General features: G+C 40.4%; 1 long non-coding RNA gene across 2 annotated transcripts in view; it reads left to right on the top strand.

Annotated features, from left to right (window-relative positions):
• LOC122422300 overlaps positions 1–19424 on the top strand; it is a 69187-nt gene that overhangs the window by 4038 nt on the left and 45725 nt on the right. Inside the window, exons 2-3 of one of the 2 annotated variants that reach the window (XR_006263770.1) lie at positions 14284–14378; positions 14831–14940. This is a non-coding gene — a long non-coding RNA (uncharacterized LOC122422300). Of the gene's footprint in view, positions 1–14283; positions 14379–14830; positions 14941–19424 lie in introns of those variants that run through there. The other variant, XR_006263771.1, reaches the window with a different exon arrangement.

A 19424-nucleotide genomic window follows, 5' to 3' on the forward strand; every position in this document is an offset into this window, starting at 1 on the left:
GAGGGGGTGAGAGAGGATGACAGGAGAAATCTGGAAAAGTGGGATGAGCAGGGGGTCGGTGGGATGACTGGGTCTGGGAAGAGGGTAGGAGGGAGACAGCTAGAAGGGAGCTACCGGCTCGTCGTCCGCGGAAGGCCAGGACGCCTGGCCCGGCACCGCCGGCGGCGACACCGTGCCGAGGTCAAGGCGAGTGGGCCGGGCGCACAGCGCCCGGTGTCTGCGCGCAGGTGGGCACGGCCGCGCACCGGATGGTGTGCACTAAGGCATTGCGCTGGGCCAGGTTCGGGTGCTCGTGGAGTCTAGAATTTCCTCCGCTGTACTTACACTCAACAAGTTCACTCCGGGTCACGGCTATCTCATTTTTTAAAATGACGAGGTTAAGGTTCCTGGCGGGCATGGTATTAAATTGCAAGGGATGGCGGTGGGGGTGGGAAGGGAAGCTCCGCTCGAATCCACATTTGCTCCTAAAAATCGAAGAACGTGTGAAAACAGAAGGGGCATTTGCCCCTCGCTCCCCGAAGCGTGCCCTACTTCTAAACCCTGATTTTCCGATTTCTTGACCCCAGCAAGGGCTTGTGTTTTGGTGGCCAGAAGATATTTTCGCTGTGCCCTGCCTTTGAGTGGTAGGACTATAAACATGATTCTCTGGAAGACCAGGTGGGAAGGCTCTGCCAGGCATATTGGACAAAGTTCTTTCAGTCTCTAGGGCATCCTGTTAATGTAGGTTTTTGGAAAGTGTGGGAAAATAACCACAGCTCCTGGTCCTATATTCTCACCAATATTATTTCCTGCATAGGAGCAAAACTCAACCAGGCCCAGCATTAGAGAGCCCCCCCCCCCAATCTTTGGGTCTCAGGAGAGGATAAAATCCCCTCTAAAAGTTGTATTGCTCTTTCTACATCAATATACCAAATCTTGCAATTTTAAGAAAATATAATGATGCCCGGAGAATGTGTGTGAAATATGTACATCTTTGAAAGCCTGGCGTTTAAAATAACCCAGGTCACCATATAGGTGCTGGGCTTTCCCTACATTTGGGAGCTGTCTGGAATATGTTATGTGTTTTCTTGAATTACTCCGTGTTTTGAATTCATTTGAGTTAGCAGTAAAAACAGGCAAACAAACTTGCTCAATTTGTTTTGAGTGCTAAATCCCTTCACTTTGAAATAGCTAACAGTCGACAGATGGACTCATTTTATGGAAAGGGTTAGCCTCTTCAGCCAGGAAGAAAACTGACGAGAGGTCTAGATTTTTAAGCCATTTCTAACCTCCACATAACATCCGTGAAAACTCAAACTTTCTCTCTTTACCGGTGGAAATTCAAGACAGTTTTATTTAAGGGGAGAGAAATGAGGGGGAAATGCCCACGTGCTGTTTTTACTTTTATTTCCCCTCTGTCTGGGAGGATTTCTATTTCTGATTTCTGAAATCTTGCTGAGGCAATAAAATCAAATTTCTCCAAGTCCCACGACTGAAATCTAAGGTCACAACATACTATATAATTTAGTCCAAGAAAGACATTTTCCTCTCTACCCATCAAAGATTTTTTGCCGCCTCCCCAGCCCCCTGAGTTATGGGTTAATGTCGGTATCCTTCTTTTCTTTTCATTTTTATAGAGATTAAGAGATGCTCAGAGCAGAACAGCCTCGCCTTCATCTGGAGGCAAGGATGGAGAATCTCGCGGAAAAGTGGGAAAAGAGTGAGAAAACCAGAGGCAGAGTCAGAGACGCCCGGGGAGAGGAGGGAAAGAGAAAGGGACTGCGCTGGAGATACGCGCAGATAAGCGCGTGCCACCCCCTCCCCCTTTCAGTATTCCGAGGTTTGCAAACTGGGGCTGGGATGGAGGGGCTCTGGGAAGCTCACAGATCCCTCGCCCCCCCTTCTGTCTGGAGTCTCGCCCGCCAGGGGCTGGTTAACCCCAGTCCCGGCCGCCGCAGACACCGCGCCGAGCTTTTGGGTCCTCGCCTCGCCCAGCGCCAGTGCAGCTGAAGTGAGCAGCTGGTGGGAAATGCAAATGGCTCCTGGAGAAATAGAAGATACAGAATGATTCTCATTCCCTCCTCGAGTGTGTGGAAGGAGCTGGACATACGTTTCACGCTCTTAATCCTTCTTTTACATTTTTAGTCATACTCCTATTAAACAACTAATTAATGCCCAGAACCACCAGGGAATACATTAGGCATGCAGAGGATAGGCAGGGTGCTGGGGTGTGTGTGTGTGTGTGTGTGCGTGCGCACACGCTACAAACCACCGAGCTGATCTAAGACGTGGATTTCAGGTTTTTCTCTCATCGGAGCAGAACTGGAAGAGTGGGCCTTGGCGATTGTATTTAGATTCCGATTACTTCAAATTAGAAGAGGGTGGAGGGAGCATCCAAGCGAAGCAAGCAATTCCCTGCCCTGCAGATGTAAACAAGATTGTAGCATCAAAGGTACCAGCTCCTTAAGGGCCAGATCGCCTGGCTGGGAGCCGTGGTGGGGAGACACTGACCTTATGTATCAGTGAATTTCAAGGATGTTACACTTTTACATAAACAACTCCAGCGCAGATTGCCTGGTGAGATTCACAGTTGGAGAACATCCTAAAATTTTTTTTCCCTCAGAGGTAAATGTTCTTTTCAATTTTCCAAAATTTTGAACTGTGTCTAAAGGTAATAACCTTCCATTAAACCTGTGCACTGCACCATTTTTCACCACCCATTCCTTCTGTCTTTTTTGATGATCAGGTTTAATGTGTGGGGGGACAGATAATTAGACATAAGGTAACCCCCTTCCCCCAATAAGTCAGCATAGGAAAAGTGGTGCTGGTTACATGGGTTCAGAAAAGTTCTAGTGAGATTCTGAATTATGCCCCTCTCTCTAACACTTTGAAGCAAGTGACAGAACTGTTAGAATAAAGAGCATATTGTGAAACTCAGGGAGGACATAGCATTTTGTAATCAAAGCAGGGCAAAACCGAGGACAAGTGTGGGGTGACCTCTGCCAACTTCCTCTCACCCAGGAGTTAGGATTTAGGAAAGGTACAGTATTATTTTCAAGCCCGCGGTGACTGGTTGCATGCTACCATTTACTTTTTTCACTCTGGATTATGATTTCAGCTCTGGCAAGCAATTTCCCCAGCTCCTTATCTGAAAACAAGCAAGTATGTAAATACCAATGGCTAGAGATGTTTAACTGCCTCAAACATTATTGATTTGTTGGCGGTTCTAAATTTTCTTCCCAGTCCAGGTCTTGTTTCCAAATTTATTCAGGAGGTCTGATCCTACCTCGGATGCTACAATACAATAATTGTTTTTTTTTTTTTATAAGGGAGTTAAAGATGAACCAATTGATTTGCATATAAATTAAAATTACGATGCGTTGCCTATTCCGGTGTTTTATAATCATTTCGAAATTAGTACTTAACCACTTGAGCTAAAAGAATATATCAATGTCTGTATTGACTCACTAATGAATTACCTAATTAAAACGTCTCCTGATGTTGGGCTCTGGAAAGATTGTTAAATCAAGGCATATTAGGGGAGAGATGGTTATTGGAAGGGGAACAGACCAAGGTCTGGAACTCAGAACGGAGTTTCCGGTGATTCCAAGTTGTAATTTTGGAGCACGGGCCCTTCTCTGTTGTTAATGATTTTGTGCTTATTTGTAAATAAATGAAGTGGAAGAAGCGCTCCGGAGGCCTCCGTCGCTCAGGCCGTTTGCTGTGGCAGGACTTTCCAGCTCGGACCTACAAGCGCTCCATCCTGGGGCCAGCTGGGCCAGCGCGGGGGGTGTGTGGCCCCGCCGGCGGCCTGGCCAGCCCGCTCATCTCCTCCGCCTCGCCGGCCGGCTGGCGAACTGAGGCAGCGCTCTCTCGGCCCGAAGAGAGAGCTGGAAATAGAGCCGACTTTTAATAGATATGCTAACTGAGCACTTACCTTCGTCCTGAGAATTGGAATAAAAGGTAGCTCTTCTTAAGAGAGGCGGTGCAAAGGCATGCTAGGAGTTCAGAACAGGCTGGCGGCGGGAAATCTGTAGCCTGGGGGCTCGCCAACATCTCCTTTCATTTCAAGCACTTATTGATTTGCTGTTGTCATCTTTGGCGACGCAGAAGGACACTTGAAAGAATTTCTGATGGGGCTCTGATCTGAGAAAGGAGGTGACCTGCCCAGGCTCTCACCAAAATTCTTAATTACCACATCAACCGCTTTTTTAAAATCCCCCATCCCACCTCCTTCCCCCGTGGCAACTGAGTTTGCTTATTCTGAACTTTTTAATTATTCAGAAACTTCCTTCCCTCTCATTGGCTTCGCTTTTGCAGCGGTTTTCAATACGAGTCTTCCCTTCCCCCTCCCTCCCCCCTCGGTAGGGTCTGTATATTGATCCCCCTGACCTTTGGCGCCTCTGGGCCTTCCGAAATCTCTCAATCTTTTTTAGATTTGAGGTTGGAAGTCTCCACCCTCTCCACTTTGTGCACACTCTCAGAGATAGGAAGAGTTACACAGACTGCCCTCAAACCCAGGGGATGCAACAGATGTTCCCTGTTCAGTTCTCTCTTGAAATCTGAAATGCCTGCCTATTTGCACTTGGATCTCTCTCTCTTACGCATTCCTCTTTCAAAGCAGTTTGAACGGTTGTGTCCATGTGCCCACAACATCTCCACCTACAGTCTTTACCAAATGGTAAAGAAAGAGGAACTCCTGCTGTAGATTGGTATACAGATTGCATTAGGAGTCAGAATCCCCAATTTCAGGATTCCTCATTCAATTCTGGTTATCATCTACATTCAATCATTCCAAGCAGGAGACCCTCAGGAGACTGCACCATGGAGCATCAGATAAAGCCACAGTGAAAATAATAATTTCAGGGTCATTTTCTTAGAATGCTAGTGATGTTTCTGAGTTTTATTGGCAACCACCTATTTTCAATATATGCAGAGTTAGGAAAAATATGTCAACATGGTTATTGGTATTAAAGAGGAGAAATAACCTTGGGCTCAACAGTGAAAAAAGATGCCCCAAAGTCTACAAATCTCAGTGGTTTGATTTTGTTTATAATAGTGGGAGTAAATAAGACACAAACTGCCTTATGTGTTCTGTGTACACCTACTGATCTGAGTCCCCATTTAAAGCAGCTATACAGAATTTCTTTTAATTTCTTATAGCAACGTTAGAAAGTAGGGCCATATGAAATGGTGAACTGGGGTAAACCCCTTAAGTTGATGCTTTCTGTAAGCTCAGGGGTTTAATATTGTTTGCGTATGGTCTTTTGAGACTCTCTGCTGGGGTTTGTTAGTTCTCACCAGACTTCACATCATTGTTTGAATCTATCTTCACTGCAGCGCAAGTTCAATTACTGTTCTGAAGTAGACTTTCCTGCCAGGATAATCTTGGTTTTCAAATAACAGAAATCTTTAATTTAATATAAAAAAGCCCTCAGTTTTTACTTCCTTCAGAACTTCTGTTTTGATTTTGCAAGTAATAATAATTAGTATTACTATATGCATTCCTTTTCCTTTTTGAGGAGTGGGTTGTGTCCACTATCACCACCACCACCACAGATACAAAAAGTAAGCTCTTTTTTGTATAATAATTGGTACTTGAAATACATCTGGCTTAGTGTCATCCTACAAATGTACCTTGTGAACTTGCTTATAGTTTGCAGCATCAGGAATAGCTTTTCTCACAGAGGATATGCTCTTTGCTGGGTTCTCATTTCTGGGGGAGTGGCCTGTAGAGTAATGAAGGTGGAAGGGGCTTTGGCGGTCATCAGACACTTCAGCAGAAATAAGCCTGAGTCAAGTGGAGGGACTGATGCAGCGGTCAGGTCTCCCACCCTGACCTTCTCTTTAACTGGAGCACTAAGTTGCTCACTCTGGGATCCCAAAGCACTCGATATGTGTGTGGAGTCCTGCATCGTGGTCTGCACCAGGCTGGTTGTTTTATAGGTCTCTGGTTCAGTGATATTCTTTGGTTGTAGTTCTCACACTTACTGTCATAATCTCCACATTTAGGTTCTGATGCATTTAGGTGAAAACTGCTCTGTTAGTAAGCTCTAGCACACAGAAGAAATGGGACAAGTGAGGACTCACCAGGACTCAGACATGTTTAAATAGCATTAACTGTGTAAAAGCTTCTGGCTCTCCCAGCTCTCTAAACTTCATGTGGACCATGAGAAAATGCCTCTGGCTAATGAGGGCTGATAAATTCCACATTTAAGAAATAATAGCATTTGTATTGAGAACAAAATGAAGTCAGGAAACCTGATACATACCAAATGGGTCTGGCAAATTGAATTGCTAATAATGGTAACAGCTAATATTTATAGAGTGATTAGTTTATTTTGCCACTGTATTGATCATCACATTTATTTTCCATACTGATGTTGTAAGGTATGTACTGTCATTTTACAAATGAGGACAGTGAAGTTTGGAGTGATTGTATCATTGGCCCAAGGTCACCCACCTGAAAAGAGCAAGAGTATCTAAGCATCAGAGTGCAGAGTGAGTAGGAAATTACTTCATATCACGTAGGCAGTAAGTGGCACAGTGGGAATTTGAATCTAGATTTGTCTGTCTTCAGAGTTCCAAATGTTAACAAGTACACTGATAATCATAACTGGCGAGTCAGAAGCCTCTGAGGGAAAGAAATACAGAACTTCCATGTGGAATATTTCAAAAACCAAAAGGAAACTGCAGAAACAAGAAAAGCAAATGTATTACCTGGGGGATAGAGAAGGAAATGTCTGAAGTGTGAGAGAGGAGGAAAAGAGTATTGATTGAATAAAAGACAGCAGGAAGGCCAAACTCCAGTATCTGTCATGGGCAAGTCATCCCAGGAAAGAGAAAGAAGTTCAGGGATGTTTGTGAACAGTAGGAAAATTAATACTTAGGTTGGTCTGAGCCTAATAAGATCTAGGAATCTAGTTTATAAGAACTCTTTCCCCAGAGGTTCCAAGGGAGTATAAAATATCTAAATTAAGGTTTGAGTGGTTTTATCCCAGAACCAAAGAGAGATGAATGTAAGGATTGAGTAATAAGAGCATCCATGTTGTAATAAGAATAAGAACAGCATGCAAGTGGGGTGGGGAGTGACATCTAGAAAAACCTGTTAGGAATCTGGTTAAAGTGCTAAACTGTGCCAGGCTCAAAGGAGAACTGGATTTCTACCTATCTTTACCTGCCTCTGTCTGGTTTGTATCCTAAGAGCTCTATTACTGTAGTCAAGTCATTTGAAATTTTAAATGAGATGACTTCCTGTGTTGAAGAAGAAAGCTTGAATGGAGGGGTGTCAGGAGACAAACAAAGGGGAGAAATAACGATCCCAAGGACACTGTCTGTGGGAACAACACTGGACCAGTTGCTGGTAGAACATTAGCCAGGAGAGGATGCCAGGGAACCTTCCACCAGGACCATTTCATCACCTCAGGCCTGTTACTGACCCCAAAGATTATTCCCAATTCAAGTTTGTCTCTTTGTCAAAAATGAGCCACAATTGGTTCCATGTGGCCTTTTCCAGGAGGGAGATATGCATACATGTAAGTGTATGCATGGAGTCCCAATTTTATATAAGGAAAAAAAAAGGGAAGAATCAATCCAGTTTCCTATTTTCTGGCAATGAACATCTCATTCCTTTGGGATGTGTGTAGAATAAAGAAGCATGAAGAGTAAGTTCATATAAAGGAAAGTGGCATGTGAGTTCCTTTCAAGCGGGATCTCAGCTCATTCTGTCACAGGAATCCAGACTATCTCCCGTAAATGCCGTGGTATTTTTGAAAGAAAAATTTGAGGACACACACTCTTATTTTTCATCTCTATCCTGTGGGTCTCACAGTATTTTCTTCCTCAACAGGGAAGAGAAATTGGGATTCAAAGGAATAAAGAATTAGAAAGGATCTAGAAGGTGCCCTCCTCCGATGTTTAAATTACTCCCAGAAAGATAAGCAGTTATTCTTTACAGCATAGAGCACATTAAGGTCCATTGGTAACGCATTTGGATGCTTCACAATTTGACATATACCTTGTGTATCTGTCTGAAGAGACTGATATCATGTCAAGTAGCTCCAATGAATAGAGGGCATGAATGGAGGACCTTTCTAAATGTTTCATGGGTCTTTTATCCTCAAAAAATGATATGAAAATAATATTAGCTTCATTTAATAGACATATAACTTTATCACAGAGACTTTTGGAGAGTTATCCCTGGTTGTGCTGCATGGCGCTGGAAGAACTAAATTAAAGACAAAGTCAGAAAATTCTATGTTCAAGGCTTTCCTAGCAGTCACCTCACTTCTTGGGCCTGGTTATTATCTTTCTATCTGAATAAAGTACACGTTTGTTTGTAACTCTATCTGTCCTTCTGTTTGTCTGCCTGTGAGTAGTTTATCTTTTAATCCATCAATTTATCTCCTTGCTGGCTTTTTAATACCCCATAAGTTAACCAATGTTGATGAAATTTCACCCTTACCATGAGTGCTACTTGAGTAGATTGAGATGGTTGTCATATTTTTCAAATATCACATGTAACCAACAGTGCTGCCACTGTTTAAGTGCCATGATTCTGTTCTTATGTGGTAACTGTACACACACCACACCTTTTGTCACGAGGGGACCGTCTCCACTTATTAGCACGTTTGATATTTATCCTGTCCCTTGGGAGGATGTTGATCATTTTGTTCATGTCACTCATGATGTTGTAAACTGCCCTTTTGTTTGGATGTGTGTTTTCTCACAAATGTATTTAGTTTTGTTTCCCAAGCCTGACTTCAAGATACTGAAGTCACTGATTTATTTTATAATGTTTAAATTTCCTGAAAGAAGATGTTGGAGTATTATTGGGCCAAGTATGATTTTCCATGCATTTTCCTTATCTGGATAGAAATGTTCTTTCTTTCTTTAAATTCACCTATTCCACAATTTGGTGGGGGGTGGGGAGTTGTTTTTCCTGAATATAACCAGAAGGATTCTTATTCATTTTCTTTTATTTTCCCTTCTTTTCTGTTTGGCTGTGTTATGTGGCCTGTGGGAACTTGGTTCCCTGACCGGGGTAGGACTTGTAATCCCTGCATTGGAAACATGGAGTCCCAACCACTGAACCACCAGGGAAGTCCTTTCATTTTCTTTTTTTGATATTTGCTCTCCTTATTCTCCCCTGAATTATTTCTTCTTTATCTCAGAGATGGATTTCCTGGAAGAGAGCATCTTCCTCTCTCACAGGAGAGCAGCTGTGAATCGCATGGGTTAAAGCTGCCTCCTCTCAGTTCTTTATTCTTTTTGCCACAGTTGGCAACTCATACTTCTTTTTCCAAAGCATTAATGTCATTCAACTGATTTCCGATTTACAGAAATCAATTAGGGTCTACAAAAGTCAATGAAAAGGAAAATAATGCTTTTTATCTGGAAGGATTTATTTATTGCTTTCTTATATTTTAGAAAGAGGACATAAATCATACTCTTTCCTCATCTTCCACCTTTTCCAAATCCACAAGAATATGTGGAATACAGAGAAAAAAAATCACAAGAGGAAAAGGAATGACTCAATTAAAATGAGAAGAAAGGAGAGGAGGAATCTAAGATTGTGGTTCAACAAGATGATTCAGTTAATTTGGTAGGTTCATTTTGTGGTAATTTGCTAAGCTGAGCTCTGAATGATGGAAATATGTTTCTAGATCTTTAATGGGCATAAACTGAGTTTAAAAAGGCCAACCAAATCTTTTAATTATATGCAAATGATCACAGAAAAAGAAAAGAGAGATGGCTAAACAGATGTGGTAGGGTGCAGGGTTGGGCGAAGATGAGAGAATATTAGAGGCGGCTGCTTTGCAAATTGATTTAGGAGACTGCTGAGTCTTTCCCTTCCCAGATTAAATTTAAATAGTATTACATTTTTAAATAGAAAATTTACTTCTAATTTCAGATGAAGTTAACATCTCACCTCTTTAACATTATTTGTATTGTAAGGAATACAGTGATTTAGTTTAAATGTTGCTATCTTAGTTTTTTCCTTTAAATACATCTTTTGGAGATTTGAAGAAAAGTAAGAAAGTACACTACTCCCAGGCCCTTCCAAGGTTTATTTCACTGAAAAGCTACAGTTAATTTGCTGAGCTAGTCCTGACCTCAGAAATCTCCTGTAGTATGAAAAATGGCAAGCAGGAGGATTTGGATCGGGTTCAAGCCTGCTCTTGTTTTGCTTTATTACCAAACCAGCAAACCTGAATCTTACACAGATATGGATATTTATGAGAGTTCTTCCCAAAAGGGTACATCCTGGATGCTCCAAGTCTGGAGGTCATACAGCCCCAGTAGAATGAGGAGTGTTCTGGGAAAGAGGAGCTTGAGGAAGGAAGCTGGGATAGAAGTAGTGGGACCTTCAAGGCTCCTCTTCTATTACCAGGTGCAGGAATCTTTGCTGCTCCCTCAGGAACGTGCTTCTATATTCTGTTTATTACTGATGGGAATCATTGTCCTATGCAGGCCTGGCTATGCCCCATTGATAGTGGAATACAAAGACATGATATGCGGAGTCAAAGAGTGGGAGAAAACAACAAAAGCCACCATTTCTTTGTAAAATTAAAAAAAATATATATTATCTCTCAAATAGGATGGGATACTGATCTGGATAAAATTCATGGACTTTAATTGATTCATTATGTCTGATTTCCCACTTCAGGTGATAAGCAGATATTCAAAAACTGTGAAATTGATGTTATTCTGGATCTTCAAAACAACTGAAAACCAGGCTGTGATATAATAGCCACATTTTTTTTTTTTCTTTACTACTATTAGGTTTTAGTTGAACTGAAAAAGATCTCACTTGTTGGAAGTCATTGACTGTGGTTTTAATTATTATTTTGAACTATGGATTTTTCTGAATTTTTTATTCTTGTCAGAATTTTTTTCCTTTATATTTGAGTTCATACCTACATAAAAACACTTAGGAGAATTAAGCTGTCACAAAACATTTAAGAAAGCTAAATCAGATATTTTTATTCTACTTAGAAGTAAAACAATTAAACTTTATGATAGAGTTTTGCTTCATTTAATTTTTATCCTTTTTAATTAAAAAATGGTTTAAAATAGTCACATGATTATGAATATATTCTCCCTGTATTTACTCTGTGTTCTATACATAGAGAAATGAATATGTGTTTAAATATTCCCTCCTTTAAATAGAGGTCCATGTAAAGTATTATGATTTTAAATAGGCCACCCTGTATAAATGTGTGTCTAAATATTTATGTACATATATACGTACATTATATATCAACATTTCCTGTGAGTCCTATCTGCTTATAATTTTGACAACAAAGAAAAAGAATGAGATAAATAATAATCAAATTGGGAAAGCTCTTTGAATCATTCAAAGCACTGAAATATAAATTCTTTTATATCACTTACAATTTATTTATCAAATATGTTGTCTCACCCCCTAGTGAACTGGTGTAATGCTTGTTTAAGTTCTAGCACAAAATTTAACTGCATACCTCATTTAGTACAGGATAATGCTTAAATGTAAAAATAATGCCTTATATTTTTACAAAGCATTGTGAAGTATTGATGAACTGTAAGGCAACAAGCAGTCCAGTTCAGACTCTCCCTGCAGCGTCTACCCCTAATCTCTTCATTCATAGAGGTGATTTTCCTATAATAGTAATAGCTAGTTAGGATATATTTAATAAAGGATTGACTCTTAATTTAAATAAGAGTAAAGTCCCCATGGTAAGATTCTTAGTAAGGGTTGTAAGGGAGCTTTTTATTTTTCCTCCCCGAGAACACCTTGGCATAGTTACACGTAATTAAAAAAGTATATGGCTTTAATCTGAAGCTGACTTTTCTTTGGAATAATGTTGGTGAGAGGTAATGAAAACCTCCTTGTCTCAGGCCAGTTAAAAAAAATAAGTGACATGGTCTTGGTAGTATAAAATGATATGTTGAAATATTTTTAGATGAGGTACCATGTGCCAGTTTCAATCACTAGACTGTTTTGGCCCTGGGAAGGTAAAAATAGTCCCTTTTCATTCATCCAAATACTCTGTCAAAGGAGCTGGGTAATTATTGTATTGTACTGAAACTGTATTGAAAGTGCAGCAAGTTTGAAATTTATGAAAAATTTTATTTCTCCCTAAGAACATTAACTGTTCTGGGTTATATTCTTTTGCTACTTACTCTTCATTTTTATTTTTTGCTACTTGCTTTTAAAGTTTATTTATATGAAGAGAAATTAAAAATATGATTTGTTGTCATCTGTCATAATGAAGAGAAAATTCCTAAGTGATTTGGCAACAGCTTGCTAAGTGGGCTATCTTGTAAAAAAACAGAACAAAAATAACAACAAAACACCAGGTAGAATGACAGGGCCCATTAGTGAAAGTCTAAATTAAAGAATATTTTGAAAGAAAGGCTGTTTTATTTTCTTTCAAGTATACATGTGGTAACCTGGGTTAGGCTTCTAAGTGCTGTGTCCTGGAGCTGCTTGTGCCGCTTCAGCTTAATTTTTGTAACAGAGAAGAAATAAATATGTAGATATGCAGATAGAGACAAATACATGAATCTAATCAATAGCTCTGAGAGCTCATTCAAGTTAGTCAGAATTTTTATATTTCTATCAATTTCCTATATTTTTAATTGTCTTCAAAATAGCTTTAATACTAATACAGTGTCAAAATAAAAATAATCAAAATAAACCATATACTTCATATGCTGTTTGGTCAAAGATTTAAAGATCTTATTTAACAAATTCTTTAATTTTACCAGTAATCTTGAGAAATAAGGAATGTATGTAACTATTTCTATTATAAAGATGAAAAACATTAAATCACCTAAATTTCCAAATGATTATCTAGACTACTTGCATGATTATTGCTGCCCAGTACATGCTTGTAAGCTTTGGGAGGCCATAGGCTAAATATTATCAATCTCTGTGTTCTAGCACATTTCCCTGATATCAACAATTGCTGTTGTGGAATAGAAGAATAGATGGATCAAATTGACAAACCATCCTTGTGATGAAAATAAACAGGACTGAAAATGACCTATCTGGCAATTTTGATAATAATAACTGCATTGGGCTGTTGTTTTGGCAACTTAGTTCATTAAAAAACCTTTTTTTTTTTTTTAAGTTTTATGTTTCACTGAAGTCAAATTACCCATCTTAGGTCTGTTATACGGATCTCCAAATATGTCTTACTTATACCAGGCAATAGTGTGGGACTCTTTTATGTCCTTTTCCTTAACATTATTTTTCAGTTAAATATTTCATTAATTCAGACTAATGCTTCTCTCATCCTCAAGATTGAAGTAATCAGCCTTCCTTTTCACGTGTATATGCTTTGGATGATGATAATAACTCAAATGTAGTGGGTATACTCTGCTAAGCAATTTATTATGTTGGTACTGTTGTTCCCATTTTTCAGATAAGAAAACTAAGACTTAAAGAGGGACAGTAACTTTCCTAAGTTCTTGCAAAAACAGAGAGTGAGCAAATAGCTACAAGCTGGGATGCAAACCCAGCCACATGCCTGTCTGACTCCAGATTCAAATGTACACACTCCAACTGCCTCTGTCAATGATGAGTGTAATTTTAGCTCATGCACTTTTCAGGAACTTCATAATTATAATTAGAAGCCTTGGGGGTATTTTCTTGGATAACAGCTATGGGAAAGGCTTGGGCATGAAAAAAACATCAAATATTAACAAAACACAAATTACATCAGAAAACATTCATTATGCATCTTAGTATCTTGGGGACATAGGAAGTAGTCACAATAGGTAAATGTGAATGTGACAATGGAATAGGCTTTGAATATATGCACTGTTATTAACTGTCATTATTTTATTTTAGTAGCACTCTAAATCATCTTTAGAGTGAGAGAGTTTAGCTTTCAGCCTGGCTTTGGTGAGAAATACAAGAGTCTATGTACCATTGCATTCAGTCTTTGCACGCATGTCCCAAATGTCTAATGAGATTCCCCTTCTGAATCTGGAGAGGAGGCCCGTCTTATTTCAGGGGGCCTCAGAATCAGCTTCTCTGCTCCCATCCTGATTGCCTCTCATCTTTCTGTTTATATTCAAATATTCTTTGACATACATTCTGCAGTTAGAGACAAAATAATTGGAAATTTGCTTCAGGCAACATATTGGGATGAATCATTTCAGTTCAACCAATAAACAACTGTCAATGACAAGTTCCTTGCCTGGAAAGGTAACCAACAAGAGGGAAAAGAAAAGTACTGGAAAGCAGGTGAAAAGTGAACTTTAAACACTTTACAATCTTGTTTAAGGTCCGATCTGTTTACTTTCTCCCAGGCAGGGCACATGGAAGGAAATGACACATACCAGACAGCTGCCACTAAATTCCTGCTATACCTTGTCAAGTTGGAGCCTCACCATTTTCCAGTGAAGTATGCATTATTGTTATTTTTCCTCATTTTCCCTATGAACAAGCAGATTCTGGAAGGTTAAGTGAATTGTTCAATCTCACAAAATTAGGATCAATCTCAGATTGAGCTGAATGCAAAACTCACACTCTTTTCCAGCACAGTGTCCCCCTAGCCCAGAACAAAATCAAGCGTCTCTAGTGGTAACTAGGCAGCTCTGCTTCAGATTAGTTATGCCAGCTTTCTTTCTTCTTTTTCTCCTCCTTTTCCTTCTTTTCTACAGGATAGAATTTGTGTAAACCAGCTTGATTTCCTGGAGGCTTGTTAATTTCAGCGTCACAGAATTTTTTTAGTTAATGTGATGGCTTATTTATCGATATACTCTTCCTTTTCCTGGTAAAAGGAAGGCACTCAGCAGCGTTTGCTGATTGAAAGACTAGCTGTGATAATATTACTTTTGTCTGTTTCCTAACTAGGCATTCTGGGCCTTCAGATATGCATGGAATTTTCTGTAGAAACATAAGATGCTGAGGCTGGAAGAATCCTCAACGAATATTTGAGCAATCCCTCATTTATAGATAAAAAACGGAGATCCAGAAAGGATAAGAGAATCATCCAAGATCACGTGCATGCTTATCACATTGTTGGGACAGGTACCCAGTGCTCTTTTCTGGCATGCTTTTCAGAGTATCACTGTACAACCTCTTCTTTTGGCATTTTTCTTGATGAGGTGAGTTCTAAAATAGTGTACATTTTTTCATCCTGTATTGTCCCATGTGTTCTCACTTGTCCTTCTGATGGAATATAGTTGAGTGGTGGCCCCCTAAAATACACCTCCACATCCTAATCTCTAGAACCTGTGGATGTCAGTTGATTTGGAAAAAAGGTGCTTGAAGTTGTAATTAAGTTGAGATCTTGATATGATGAGGTCATCCTGGATTAGCTGGGCAGATCTAGATCCAGTGGCAAGTATCTTAATATCAAGGGCAAAGGCTGACTGAAGTAAACACAGAGGAGAAGACGAGGTGAAGATGGAGGTGGAGATTGGGAAGGTGTGGCCACAGGCCAAAGAAGGCAGGCAGTGCAGACAACCCCCGAAGCTGGAATAGGCAAGAAAAGATTCAAGAGCCTCTGGAGAAGGTGCAACACCTTGATATCTGACTTCTGGCCTCCCAGACTGTGACAGAATAGATTTCTGTGTTCAGTGACCTAGTCTGTGATAATTTGTTGTAACAGCCGCAGGAAATACATGGGGAAGAGCTGATATTCTGGCCCTGGCATTATATAAATAACATCATAGAATGGTTGTCCTTTCTATCATTCCTGACTAGACACACGCTAAGGGATGTGGGTTTCTGCTGATGGGAGGAGACAGGGGAAGGGCTGCAGGGAAAGATGAATGTTTTTGCTGTGATACAGACAGGCAATAATGATCTTTCCACAAAACATAGGGATTTTATTAAAAAAAAAACCCCAAAGAAAAGTTGGGAACATCAGGTCAAAAAAGTGAAGGACTGAGAGAGGGAGAGACCCTTCCTTGGATTTGTGTTCGGTCCCTTTCAGAACTTGGTGTCCTCACAGGGCTTACTGGTTACCTGTGAGCCCTTCTCACTGAGCTACTCCCCTCACGTGTACTAATTCTTCTCCAACCTCTGTCTCACCTCTTCGGGGCTTATTCCCTAGGCCTAACTCCCACCCCCAGATTAATTTGTTGCACGGAAATAAGGCTGATTATAATTCTGTTGTGTGTGTGCATGCTCAGTCATGTCTGACACTTTGTGACCCCATGGACTGTAGCCCCCAGGCTCCTCTGTCTGTGCAGTTTTCCTTGGCAAGAATATTGCAACAGGTTGCCATTTCCCACTCCAGGGGATCCTCCCTACCCAGGGATTGAACTGGTTTTTCTTGCGTCTCCTGCATTGGCAGGTGGATTCTTTACCACTGTGCCATCTGGGAAGCCCCTAACTCATCATTTCTCTGTTTTAGTAATATTAATCTCCACCCCACCCCAACTGTTTGTTTTATTTTTGGCTGCACTGTAGGCCATGCGGGGTCTCTGACGAGTAACCAAACCCATACCCCTGCAGCGGAAGCTTGGAGTCTTAGCCACTTGACCAGCAGGGAAGTCCCAATAACACTTATCTTTTACTGCTCATCTTAGATCTTAACTTCAGGAGAAAAGTCAGTGGGGATTTCATGCAGGTTCCGTGCTAGCCCGAGGGGGAGACATTAGGAGAGAGAGGAACATTCCTCCTTTCCTTCCTGTCGTACTCTATCAAGTCCAGCCAAGTTCATGAGCAACGTTCTGTGTAGGTATTTTCCTAAAGTCCCAGATGTATTGGGAGAATAAATCCTAAATATAGAAGAAAAGAAACTCTCCCATCATGGCTGTATTTTTCTCATGAGTTCTATAAGTGATATAATGTTGCTTCACCTCCTGTCGCGCCTTCTACTAATACTTGGACATGATTTTCTTTTCTCTCATTCAATTACTTAACCTTTCTGTGCCTCAATTTCCTCAACTGGAATGTGAGCAATAATAGTGCTTTCCTCTCAAATTTGTTGTGAGAATGAAATGTGTTTATCTGAGTAAAGCTTTTAGAGCAGTGCATGAGACATAATGATAACTCAATAAACGTTGATGTTATTAAGTTGCTAAGTCATGTCCGACTCTCCGCGACCCCACAGACTGTAGCCTGCCAAGTTCCTCTGTCCATGGGATTTCCCAGGCAAGAATACTGAAGTGGGTTGTCATTTCTTTATCCAGGGAATCTTCTCAACCCAGGGACTGAACCCACACCTCTCACATTTGGAAGGTGGATTCTTTACCACTGAGCCGTAAGAGAAGCTTAGACTATAAATGTTAGCTATCATTATGTGTTAGAAAGAAATGTCTCTGCTTCTTGACTTCTATGAGGAAGGATCACCCGTACATACTCCCAACCTTTTGATCAATTTCTTAATTCTTTTGGTGGTATGTTTGCCTAGTGACAGCCATTATTCCAGTTTCCTTGATAGTGGGGAGCTAGACTGAGAAAAATCCATGGGCATGAAGGAATGTGGTATCTTTCTTTCTCACACTCCAATTAGAGAAATGGAGACACTGACTTGGCAAGTATGTCTACCTTGTGGTCTTCAAACCTTCCCTCAAGTGAGCTGGTCTGAGGACTAGACTGAATGTCAGGAGTGAGCAGGTCAGTTTTGATTCTCCCAGTAAGCTCAGTCCTCTGACCTGGTCTGTGTCAGTAATAAAGTTGATGGCTTTGCTTATTGGTTGACCCTTTTGTCTTCTCATTAGTTCCAGGCTTCTTATTTGTTGAAGACCCTTGAAAACATCAGCGTGGCTATCATTGTTCAGGAAAACCTAGGCTAAAATGGATGGAATGTTTTATTTATTCCTTTGGCAGTACACAGGATCTTCCCTGAGGCCTATAGTATCTAGCTCCCTGACCAGGAATGGAACCCAAGTCCCCTGCATTGAGAGCATGGAGTCTCAACCACTGGACCACTGGGGAAGTCACTGGAGTCTTACTTAAGGAAAAAAAACCTCTGTGTCTAAGTAGGTACCTCAAGTGCTTCCAGGGGTTGGAAGCAGAGTGCAAGGTTAGGACCCATGCTCCCCTCTACCTCTAATTCACCCACTGAGCTAACTTGCTCTCTTGTCTTTCTAAAACTTCATAAGTCAATCAGTGATGAAAGAACATCAGAAGTCACTTCAAACCCAAGTGCTCCCCGGACAGAAGCCTTTAAGCATGTACCAACAATTCCATACTATGGAAAAAGAAAGTTGTACAGTGGAGGGATCATAAACAGAAGATTTTTTTTTTTTTAATAATTTATTTATTTATTTTTTCAGTGGGTTTTGTCATACATTGATATGAATCAGCCATAGATTTACTCATAGATTTATTCCCCATCCCGATCCCCCCTCCCCCCTCCCTCTCCACCCGATTCCTCTGGGTCTTCCCAGTGCACCAGGCCCGAGCACTTGTCTCATGCATCCCACCTGGGCTGGTGACCTGTTTCACCATAGATAATATACATGCTGTTCTTTTGCAACATCCCACCCTCACCTTCTCCCACAGAGTTCAAAAGTCTAAACAGAAGATTTTTATTCTCCAGTAAGCAAAATGAAAATTCAGCAAACAAATTGAAGAATCAAGATAAAGACCTCAGAGATGAAACGGGGACACAAACTATATAACAATGAACACAGAACAAAATCCTCCCAACACTCAGGAAATTGCCCTGGTCCTGTGGTGAGTCAGAGTGAGCAAAACACTCCTTTAAAAGAAAGTGTTCATGCTTGTAGGAATACGGACATCTTGCATCTACGTACTACTTTATACTGCACAAAATGCCTTCACATCTGTTTCCTTATGTGAGTTTTATATGAAATATATGATGTTTGTAGAGGATTACAACAAATGTTGGGAAAAAGAGGACACTCTGAGAGGTAGAAAAAAAAATCATCTGACTTATAGCTGGTCAGATGATAGGTGTCTAATCCGATAACAGTTGACAGTTCTCTGTCTTTTATCACATTACTGTTTCTACCACTTTTGGTGATGGTTGGGAAAATACTTAAGCTCCTCTTTTTTTTTTTTAACTGTCTTGGAGACTATGACTGCCAACCCTTATGACATTGAAAAAAACTTTTCATTGTTTACCATTTTGAAAACACATGAATTCTTCTACCAGTGCCTGAATTCAAAGGACTTCCTTTTATTGGTTTATTAACAAGAGACTTGGTTTACTCCTTTTTATATAGTGGTTCAGAATAGGAGGATTGTCTGGTTAATTATACTCAAGGGTATTATAAAGAATGGTTCCATTGTTAAGGGTAGAAGATGTTATGACTAGAAACAGAAAATTTGAAGGCTTAAATTGAGTTAGCTGTGGGTTTTATCACAGAAATAATCTTGTTTTTAGGATTTACACTGGAGCCCTCAGGTGTGGGTTAGTAAAGAAATTAACATGGTACTTATATCACAAATGTACATGTATTTTAGAAAGTAGTGGTCAGTTTCTTACCTCATTGTTGGTAAATGGATGTCACCAGCAGGTTGG

This window comes from Cervus canadensis, chromosome 19, assembly GCF_019320065.1.
Source record: "Cervus canadensis isolate Bull #8, Minnesota chromosome 19, ASM1932006v1, whole genome shotgun sequence".
NCBI classification, from domain to species: domain Eukaryota; kingdom Metazoa; phylum Chordata; class Mammalia; order Artiodactyla; family Cervidae; genus Cervus; species Cervus canadensis.